This window comes from Perognathus longimembris, chromosome 7, assembly GCF_023159225.1.
Source record: "Perognathus longimembris pacificus isolate PPM17 chromosome 7, ASM2315922v1, whole genome shotgun sequence".
Classification (NCBI taxonomy): Eukaryota; Metazoa; Chordata; class Mammalia; order Rodentia; family Heteromyidae; genus Perognathus; species Perognathus longimembris.
The window spans coordinates 49942723-49955003 of record NC_063167.1 but is presented as its reverse complement, the minus strand read 5'-3'; positions in this window follow the sequence as shown (position 1 = coordinate 49955003).

Here is a 12281-nt window from a genome sequence, read left to right as displayed (position 1 = left end):
TACATAATCTCCTGTTTCTCATCATTCCTTCCATTTTGCCATATGCTGGTTTTCTGGATAACAGGTATCTTACTCTCTAGATATTTCATTATAGGACTCCCATCCTTTCGCTTAGGAATTACTGGCTATAGGACTTGATTAAATATTTGCAAACCATTACTATCTGCCTCCCAGATAGATGATTTACACTTTAGCTAAGTATTTTTTTTCAAAAGTAGAATTACATGCACTGTACAAAATCAGAAATTCCAAACCATGAAAGCGTGAACAATATGTAATGCCTATAAGAGAAAAGCTATTCAAATTTGGAAATGTATCCCCAGTGAAACTCTGTATTCCTCTTTCAGTAATCTCACATTGGTCTTCACATGGACTTTATGGAAGATGTATTTTCCAGATAGTCTGCAATGTAGGCAAAGATATTATTTTAAGGGAAAATAATGATGGACTTAAAAAATTGTGATAGGTTATGTTTTACAGGATGCATTCTACTTGGGCTTGATGCAGCTTATTATTACAATATACTGTTGACAGCTTCTCCAGTGAATTAAAATCCATACTTGAGTTCTCTTAACTTTAACCTTGCATCCCCATGACTAGCTGCTCCACAGATGCCTCTTCTAATACCTATTCTTAAGTCATGAGTCTGCTTAAATGGGTACTTGCACAACAATATGAAGGAAATAAAGCTGTAGTCTCTTTCTGATCTTGAATGTCTAATTTCTTCATACATATTAAAAATAGTAAAATGAAAAGGTGATCTAATTTTATAATACAAATGTTATCTAGTCCTCTGAGCTTTCGGAAGGTTAGGAAGTTTTGATGATTCTATGTGAGGCAGCTTATTTAAAAAAATATAAAAAGGAAAAAGCAGTCCACTATATTTAAGTACTTTAGTTGAATGGAATGAAAAAAAGGCTGAAGTTATCTAGAGTAGATTATTATTCATATCATTGGGATTTATGCTTTAATAAGGCAAATCTACAACCATTTTTGGCTCAAAATCTTTCAGAAAGTACACAGTCCTCTTAAACCAGAAGCGACAAAAAAAACCTCACTATATCTTTAAGATAACCACTCATATTGTCAAAAAGAAATATACTCTTTACCTGACTTATGTAATGGTATATTTCACCTTTATAATAACAATAAAAAATTTTCTTGGTTTTTAAAGATAAGCACTCATGACATCCAAATTAATTAAGGGAATAGAGCTTGCTTAATTTTGCATCTTAGTCTTCTTTTCTGGATTTTTTTCTTTCCCTATTAAAATCTGGTTTGCCTGTAAGGATATGTATATATTTATAATGTTCTCATTCTCTTTAGTCTTCATGGTGCTTCCTGTTTTCTTAGCCTATTTAGGGTAAGAGAACAAGATATCCAATCCTATTAAGAACTCTAATAATGTCAGCCAGAGGTTAAGTTACGTTGCTTGATTTTTTTCAACAGCCACTTACGAGCTGATTTTTCTTTAATCAAGCCTCAGAACTATTAAGGTTCTCTAGTACCTAACATAATTTACAAAAATGGTCACAGGCTTTGAAAGTAAATGAAGTTCCATGGATTTAGGAAGAATTGGGAATTTGGGAGGTTCCCCAAATGGAAGTAAGAAATTTTAGAGATCATATGAGAATTCTCACTTGTACATTTATGTAAAAGATAAACTTCATCTTTTCAGGAAAAATGGAGGCAAAGAGATGGGTCCCAAGGACATCAGTGCACATAAGCAGATGCATCAAGAAGAATGTGTGCCACAGACAATGGAGAAAGTTTCTTCCCTGCTATCTTCCAGGCACCCAAAACCATGGTCAAAATAGAGAAGTGGGTGAGAAGAGAGCCAGCAAGGTTTCAAGGGGAATAAAAAGGACAAGGATCCAAATACACCTCAATTGAGTGCTATGTATCAGGCAAAAATGCCAAGAATACCAATGTTGGGACTGGTACTAATTCATTTCCAGTCTCCCCATTATTCTCCATAGCTCAGGACACTTATACCAAGCAAGCTACTATGTGTCTCAGGCTCCTGGGTCTGGTGGCTACAGTCAGTTCAGCTGAAGGGAGGCACTGATGGGCAAGGAAAAAGCAGAATATTGTTCTTCACTTTCTGTGCCTCTTGGGTACATCATTCTTAGTGTGTCCTAGTTGACTCTCACCAGACATACTGATGAACTCTAATAACATTTTCCTATCCTCTAGTCTAGGAGATAAAGTTGAACCCTGCTTGTACTAATCACAGAGTCAAGTAATCATTCTCTTTTCAATTCCTTGGCTCTCTCATTAAGTTTGTAAGACATGCTATGTATTCATTTCCCTGAATAACACACTCATGGTATTTATACTCTGTACTGTAGTTTCATTTTTTTTCTGACCTTAATAATACACGAGGCATTTTAAATCTTATTTAGTCCATACAAGTTCCCTGCAAGGTAGTAATTATTTACAGACGAGGAGAGGAAAAAAACCTGAACGTCAGCAAATTTAAAGTCTTTGCTCAAAGTCACATACTACTAAAAGACAGAATTGTGACTCAAATTCACTTCCAAAATTATCCTTAAAGCACTCCACCTGCCAAGGGAAATGGCAGAGCCAGACAAACCAGGGAAAGGGGAGAGAGGGTCTAGTACTCAGGGATTTATTATGCAGTCTATGTGTTCTCCTAAGCAGTGCCACTAAAGGAGGCTCCACCCACATTGTACAATACAAAGTCATTAAGACAGATGTCTCAGCTACGGAGCCAAGTGCCCATTGCAAGGTAGCATTGCAGCTTTCCTCTGGGTCTGTTCATTGTGAAGGCAAGAAAATCAGATTTGGTAGACAAAAATAAAAAGCAAATATGTAGCTATTTATAAACGTATTCTAGAGCCTGCCACACATGCCTTGGATTTAGCAGCAGGCTGGCAGTTAGGCTGAATAAAGTTCTCTCTTTTGTAACCCCCACCCCCAAAAAACCTTATTCTACTTTCATTAAACTCTTTTAGACTTGAATGCAAATTTATGAATGAAATATTGTCTTAGTGGTAGTCCTTATCCCCACTTATAAAATGTGACACTACAATTAGTCATGTTTATATTACAGAGTTTTGAGTGATAAATTAAGATAATAAGAGATATTTAAAAATGTCTTTTACAAGCTATGTTAGTAATATGACTCATTCCACCAGAGGTAGGCTTAGATCTTACTATTTCTCACTACTATCTAGAAAAGAGAGAGGTGGTCATTAGGAACTCATTGTTTATAACTATTGAGATTGGTTGGTTCCATTCTATTATTAGTAATGGCTTTCTAAATGCCAATAAAATTTCCTCCTAATAAATGTGCCATGAAGATTGTTATTATAAACTCATAAATAGATAGATAGATAGATAGATAGATAGATAGATAGATAGATTTAGATATAGATATAGATATAGATATAGATATATTCAACACAAATTCTTCTGGAATATACAGACTAGCTAGAACATCCATTCTTTAAAAACAAATGAACCATCCACATATATCCTTGGTCCAGTTTTCTAAACCATACAGTAGGAAAGATCGAGTCCAAAACACAAAGAAAGCCATTTTGCAGATTCCCCTCCTCCAGATCTCTTCATTTGTCTGAACAAAAAAGGCCTCTGTTGCTCTGCCAGTCCTTCTTTTATGTGCTGCAGAACACCTGGTGGCCAATTGCTAGGTGGAGGATAATTAGCCCCTCAATTATCACCAGTTTATTTTCACCTGTTCCACTAGCATTTCCCTAGAACTTGAAGTTTGTCTAATTAGTCTTTTCTGACCCATTTCTCACCATCAGAATCAAGAAATAGCCCTTCCACTAAGCAATTAACCCGTGGTAGGCCAATCTTCCAGCTTTTGTTTCAACTCCTGTTGGAATCATTAAAATCAAATGAACAAAGAAACATCATGGTACAGGGTAATAAGAAACTGAAAAGTTCTGTCTTTCTTCTCTCTCTGCCAGCATCTGCATCCAAATTATAAGGAACTTTAAGCACAGTGACATTTAGCCAGACACATATGTGCTTGCTATTGAATGTCTTCAAAGATCAAAATAGCACCACCAAAATTGTCAAGTTCAGTTCTCTAAAATGCCATAGAAAATATGGTGTTTATTTTCTACTCAAAAGGTGAAAAAGATCAAAAGAGAATCCACATTTTAAAATTCAGGCCAGAATCTCCACTTACAAAACCTTTCAGAAGGCTGTAATTGGGGGCTACTAATTTCTTTTTTACATTACTTTAGTAGTCTTTGATTTGTTTTTCTCAAGTTATGCATAGAAATTCTTATTTTTCTTCATGAAACAAGTGAACAGAGAAGTTTACCAGAGTTTTCTACAAGATTGAAAAGGCTTGTGTCCATTTATTCATTCAACAAGTGTTACTGAAGACCTCCTTTGTATCAGGTACATTGTTAGATACTGGAGACAAAGGAATAATGGAGTGTTCTTGCAGTTTTGAAGATGAAAGCCTATCTTTTTTTTTTTTCCCTCACTGTGTGATCTAGATCTAGATGTAAACATAGACATATAATGAATTAAAACAATACACTACTCCTCCAAAATGGACAGGAAAACCTCTCTTAAGTAGTACATAGACATTATTATAATTTGGCCTACTATGTTTAGGTTGCTCCTTCTCAATATTGTCCCAATTTTCCTTTAGGATTATTTTTCTCCTGCCATAGTTATGGCTAGTCCAAAGAGAACTAAACCAGGCTAAGCTGGGCTCAAGTAATTTATTTCAGTGTTGCTGTAACTGACTGAACATCAGCAGATGTAAAACCTTGAATTGGTGCCACTGTCTCTTAACCATTTGAGAATAAAGCAAGAGAAAATAATGAGAAAATTGTAAAGTTAAGCAAAGTTGTGCAAGTGAGTAACTTCTCTCTCTTTAAAAAAATGTATAAGTAGTTAAGTAGTTGTGCAACAGTTACAATTACCTAAATCAGTTTATACATCTTGGTTGATAGCACCATTTCCATCACTTTCCTCACCCTCAATTTTCTCTTTCTCTAAACCCCTAAACTACTTCTCTTTGGTCTAGTGTAAACCGTGTTCTGACTAATAGAGAATTGATTGTCCAATGACATACAGCCATTTCAAATATAAAGGTTATATTTTTCTTAAAACAATTAAAATTAGAGCAAATGAATCTTATCTCTTTTGAACTTTTAACATTCAGTTACAAAGTTATCTCTCATCTACTCCTAAGAATATGTACTATTGCTTTTAACTTATAAAATTCTAATTCCTTCTGAGTTGTAAGTTTGTGTAAATCTGGAGGAACATACAATTCAATTAAGTGCATCACTAAGAAATTGTGTCCTTCATTCTTATATTATAGTATATGCCTGCAGTTGTATTTTCAACACAGCAGTTATAATCCTGTCAAGCTGAATAATTTTAGGTTTACCTATACATTTTCCAACCATCTCCTAAATACTTATTGAGCTATAACTATGTAATAGCATGGATGATCCAGAGATAAATAAGAAAGGCCAGTATTTTCAAGAAGCTTCCAAATGCTGTAGATGAGTATACAGGAATGTCAAGAGGTGGTCAAGTATTAAAGGTACCTATATATGTTTCCATCTCTCATGGGCTAAGTGTAGCACAGTGTTACTCTTTCCAATACTTCTCTCATCCAATCATCAGCAAGTGCCACTGATGCTACTCCTTCCATCTTTTTCAGATCTATTTCTTACAATTCTGTTCTGTAGAACTGTAGGCTAGTCACCATCATTTCTCATTTACATCAAGAGTCTCTAGCTAGACATTTCAACAACCCTTGGCCACATGACAAAGCCTAGCCTGTTCTTCACATAATAACTGGATTGGTGTGCTCAAAGTATAAATTAGATCAATATATATTCTCTGCTGCTAAGACTGCCCAGGGTATTTTCAGTGAGGTTAGGCAAAAACTAAACCCACCAAATACCTTACCATGTTTTACAGACCTCATGTTACCTGGATTCCTACCCATATCACCAACAACAGTTCTCCCTACTCCTTCCAACCATTTTCCTTTATAATGACTCTCTTTTCATGCCAAGGAAAATGACATACCACCTTGCTGCCTCTGTTTTTCAAATTTCTCCTTTTTCTGATTTCAATAGGGTTCATTTTGATCCCAACCTTTTCTGATATACCTCTTCTGGCCATCTTAGGTGAAATAATACCCTGAACCCTAACAGTATCACATCCCTACTCTATTGCAAATTTTATTTTCTTCATTATTCGCTACAACAAATAATGTTGTTCAATTGTTTACTGACACAGTGAACATAGGCCTTTCTCCATATTCTATTCAAATGTAAGCTCCAAGAAGTTGTGGCCTGCCTTTTATTCATTATTTTCTCCTTAGTGCCAAGAATCCCTGGTACCAAATAGTCATTCACTATGTATTTATTGACTAAGTGAAGTCAAGATTATAAATACAATGCATCTAACTCAAAATGGGAAATGGTGAAATAGAGAGAGAAGTTAGGGATGTTAAAAGTTGAGAAAAAGGAGAATAAGTATTAAATGAACAGTATGTGGAATATATGAGTTAGTGGCTGGTTTGAAAAGTGTACTAATTTTAATTACTCATTCAATTAGTTCAAATGTTTCCTATAATTTTGTTACCAGGGTCCCAAGACAAAAGTTTGACTGCGTGGGTCCCAACTGACTAAACTTGGTTGACTACCTACATTGGGATCAAAAGAATAACAATATAAAAAGAAATATAAATTTATTTTCAAGTTGGCCCAAACTAGGAAAACAAGTTTAACTTCCCCTAACACAGAGAAATATTATAGCTTATAGGAGGGATCATTCCTGCAGAACAAAAGTCAACAAATAGCACATATATGGATTCAAGTTGCTGTAGTTGTAATTCTGATTTGGGGAATTCTAATGGTATCAGGATTCATGGGAAGTGGTTTTTCTCCCAGCATTAAAATGAAACTGAGATGAAGAAAAATGTAAAGAACAGATGTGCAGGACAATGGCTAGATCTTTAACATTTCCAATATTATGGGTAATCTGTTACAATATTATCCGAAAAGGAACTTTACCTTCAAACCACAGGGTTAATGAAAGATGTTTGAGAATAAGTTAAACTGTGAGAATATTCAAAGCACTAACAATAGAGTTATTTAATATTGCTAATAATGACTTATAAAAATGCTTATCATATTTATAGAACTGTAGATAATTCTGAATTGAATCCTAATATGAGTTTTGTAATGTCAATTCTCAAAAGACTGTCCACTAAAGTAGAAAAATTAGCTGAGCACCAGTGGGGCACACCTTTAACCCTGTCTACTTAGGGGACTGAGATCTGAGGATGATGGTTTGAAGCAAACCTGGGCAGGAAAATATATGAGACTCTTTAACCACTAAAAAGCCAGAAGTAGAACTCTAGCTCAATTGGTAGACTGCTATCCTTGAGCAAGAAAGTTCAGGGACAGCACCCAGGCTCTGAGTTCAACCCCAGGACACACACACGCACACACATACTGCACACACTGATTTGTATTTTTAAAAAATCACATAGATGTTTTCATAAACCCATATGACTCTAATTCTTCAAACAGAAGGTTGAGGAAGTAATAGCAACAGTGGTAGAATAGGTAGAACACCATTTGGCATTTCAACATTTTCTGCTTAGATGAAACATTTGTTGAGTATCTACCATATAAAATAATCTTCACTTGTTTTTCATTCTATCTTTAACTCCTATAAGATTTTATTATGTCCATTTTGCAATAAGAACATTGATAAGTGAGAGCTAAATCTGGACCTGCAGAATTCCAGTTATTTTCATCATTAACATTCCTTGCTGTAGACTCTGAAATGTCCAGCATTACACAGGGCTAAGTACACAGTACCATTCCTCTTCACTTACAACTTAGCAACATACTCAGTGACAGTTTTCAGAAATAAATGAAAATGAAAAATAAAAGGAACACTTTTAAATGGGTATCTGATATAACATATAAACAAGAATTTAACATACGCTTCTTCTAGGCCAAAGTTAGGACAACAGTAGGAAAAAATCCAAATATGATTAACTAAAATATAAAGAATATATGTAAACTGAAATTAAACACAGATTATTAATTTATCACAAATCAAACAGAATAAAGTACAAGTCAACAAACTTGCAGAAATGGGAATTTCATCAAGACAGATACTTGATGAAGGGAGGGAGGAAGGAAGGAACAGAAATCCAAGGAAAAGAAGGAAAGAAGGAAGGAAGGAAGGAAGGAAGGAAGGAAGGAAGGAAGGAAGGAAGGAAGGAAGGAAGGAGGGAAGGAAGGAAGGAAGGAAGGAAGGAAAGAAGTTAAATATTTATTTTTATATTTTGGTGCTGGTTTGGGGACTTAAACTCAGGACCTTGTGCTCTCACTTGACTTTTTAATTAATTGAATCACACTTCCACTTTCCTCTTTTTGCAAGATAAGAGCCTTGTGGATTTGTCTGTCTGAGATGGCTCTGAACTGCATTCTCAAATCTTAGCCTTCAAAGTACATAGGATTGTAGGGGTGAGCTACGGGCACTAGACAAGTCTAAATTTGAGTACATGTTTGAACTAGTAAATCAGAGGCTCAAAGGAAAAAAAATCTCAGTGATTTACTTAAGATCATCCTTTAAAATTTTTCCTGTGCCAAAAATATTGTGTTCATCAAGTAAAGTGTTCCGTGCCTTTTCAACAGAGAAAATGAGGTTTTAACGAGTTCTCTTTCTTAAAATAAAAGATAGGCCCCAAAATCACTATCAGTAGGAGCCTCAACATCATTGCATATAAGCCTGGACATCTTTACATTAAAAAAAAAATTGTCAGGTACTATTTAACAGGATCCTCTAAGTCAATGTGCTACCAGGAAAAAAATGCCCTGAAATAAAAGAAACATCCATATAAAGCAAATAAGTTAGAAAAGCTCATATTTCATTTGTTAACTAGCCTCCACATGGCTATTGGCTGTGACAACAAATGATTTAATGAGTCCAATTTAAAATGGTCGTGTCTATGTAAGATAAATGTCTTGGAAAATATTTTTAAAATCTTGCAGCTATAGCAAAGGTTGTTTCAACATACCCTGGGAAAAATCTACACAGAAGTTGTTGTTTTTTCTCTAAATTTCTAATAGGCCAGATATCAAGTTAGTAGCAATAAGAAAGATTAAATCACCATTGTGCCTGTGAACATTTCCTGATTGTAATGTTTCAGGAAATCCAGCTCAGACATTTATAAAGATGTATCAACTATGTGGAAAAGTGATTAGTCAACAAATATTTCTGAACTATGGCTCTTTTGTGTCAGTCACTTAAATGGTCTTTTAGAAAGATGCTTTGTCAGAAATAGATGGACTGTGGGATAGGATGTATATACCAGGCAGCAGCAAAGAAAGGCCTATTTTTTTGAAAGGGGTGATTTGATAAAGACACATGAGACATACAAACTGATTTGCTGAATGATAATTCCTTTGTACAACTATTAAAGATAATATATATATATATATATATATAATGTAAAAAGAGTGAGTCCTAGCTGGGCACTTGTAGCCCATGTCTGTAACCCTAGCTACTCAGGAGACTGATATCTGAGGATTACAGTTTGAAGCCAGCTTATCTCTGTAATCTTATCTGAGTATATTGGAAACCGTGTATACTGGTATTGGAACTAGGAAATTGAAAGAGAATACCAAAATTGAGAGACACAGGGTAAAAAAAGACAAACAACTACAAAAGCAATACTTGCAAAACTGTTGGTGTAAGTAAACTGAACACCTGGGGGGGGGAGGGGAAGGGGGAGGGGGGAGGGGGTATGAGGGACAAGGTAACAAACAGTACAAGAAATGTATCCAATGCCTAACGTATGAATCTGTAACCTCTCTGTACATCAGTTTGATAATAAAAAATTGGGAAAAAAAAGTCCATGAGGCTCTTTTCTCCAATTAAGCATGCCCCTCCTCGCAAAAGCCCAGAAATAGAACTATGACTCTAGTGGTCAGGTGTTAGCTCAGAGACGGTATCCAGGCCCTGAGATCAAGCCCCACGACTGGAACAAAAGAAGAATGGCCTGTGTCCAGGGGTAAGCACTTACCAAGGCTGTGCCATTTGATTTCATAAAGCTTATAAATAAAGTTATAAGTGAATAAATGAAAATGCCTAAAAATAATGTCTTAAGTTCATGAATGCATATCTTTTAGGTGTGTATTTAAGAATAATTAATATGAAATGTTATCTCAGAAAACACAGGATGCTTCCCTTCTTTATAAACATAAAGAAAAAGTGGATCTTTCTGTTCATCTTTTGGCAATCCCCAAAACATTATGCTTCTAAGAGAGTCACTTAGGCCTAATTTTGTTAAATGCCTTGCCTTAGCCTGGATCAGTGTTTGAACTTCGAGCCTTATTAGCTTGCTGTATTTGGTTTCCTTGTCTGCCTGGAGCACTACCACTTGACCAGCTTTTTTGCTGGTTATTTTGGAGATTCAGTCTCATAATTTTCTGAGAGAACTTCAGTCCTGATCTTTCTGATGATGTAGAATTACAGATGTGAGCCACCAGTGCCTTGCTTCTGAGTATCCTTTTATGTCCTTGAATAGTAAGCAAGTCTAAATTTGATTAGTCTCAACATGCCCTTACTTTTATGTAACCACATGTGATTATCCAGAATATGGCATTGAATTAGATTGACTAAAGCTATCTGTGTGTTAAAATTTCACCTTACTAAATAGGTTTTAGGAACCCAGAAACAAGAAAGATGAACACCAAAATTGAGGACACATACGTTACATAAAAATCTAGGAGCACAGATGTGATTCAGAGCCATCCTCATGATGAAATTATTCAAGAAGTCAAAGAAACAAGAAAAAAAGTCAAAATATTTTACACTAAGAAAGTAATTAGCATGCACTGAATAAAAAGAATTGTAGACAAACAATCATAGCCATAATAGCAATACTTTTTCAAGCCAAGATTCAGTTTATATAAATATAGTTTCTGCAAAGAGAAAAACAGAAACTATTTCATAAGTGCACACATGTGTCAGTTACAATGATTGTTGGTTAACAAGGCAGGGCTGCATGTAACAGGTGTTACCAAGGCAATTGACAAACTGCCAGTCATGTAGACAACACAAAGGTCTCTCCACACTGACATTGGTTCATGGTCCAAATCTCAGGCCAGCACTACGACAAGCCATTGTTTGTATGGAACAAATAGAAAACATATTTGAAAATGTCAAACACTGCATTTTCACTCTCCACATTGCCTTGGGTAGTTTAAAATAAGAAGGTAAAAAATGAATTTACTCTCTGAACTCATCTGAACAAACACTTTTTGTTTGGGTGACCATAATAATCAATTCAACCAAATAATACATGTAATGCAAAAGTCACAGAGATTTCTTCATGTGAAGTATAAATGCAAACAAAAGTATACCCCAAAATCACTCACATGAGCTTATTATACAACTAATAATATAAACATATGTAATAATTAATAATAAACTATTATCAATATAAGCAATTCAGGGGCTGGGGATATAGCCTAGTGGCAAGAGTGCCTGCCTCGGATACACGAGGCCCTAGGTTCGATTCCCCAGCACCACCACATATACAGAAAACGGCCAGAAGCGGCGCTGTGGCTCAAGAGGCAGAGTGCTAGCCTTGAGCGGGAAGAAGCCAGGGACAGTGCTCAGGCCCTGAGTCCAAGGCCCAGGACTGGCCAAAAAAAAAAAAAAAAAAAAAAGTAATATAAGCAATTCAAATATAATTGATAATTCTTTTTAAGTGTCTAAAGGCACAATGCTAAATTATTTTCATTTGTTTATGTAATACACCATCAGTAATAATGACACATTATTATTCATTATAATTTGTATTACAGATATAACCATTCAAACCATTAATTGTTAATGAGAGATACATACCCTAGATTATTTCCATCTGCTTATTGCAATAAAAATATAATCTGGTCAGCCTCCTGCCTGTAATCCTAGCAAATGAGGAAGCTGAGATCTGAAGATTGTGGTACAAAGCCATACTGGTTCAACCCATAAGAATCTGTGAGATTTTTTTTGGTCTAATTTGAGGCTTGAACTCAAGGTCTTTTTGTGCTTTCCCTGAGCTTCTTTATGCTCAAGGCTATGTCTCTACCATTAGACCCACACAGAGACTCTTCCAGTTTTTTTGTTTTTGTTTTTTTTTTTTGGCCAGTCCTGGGCCTTGGACTCAGGGCCTGAGCACTGTCCCTGGCTTCTTCCCGCTCAAGGCTAGCACTCCGCCACTT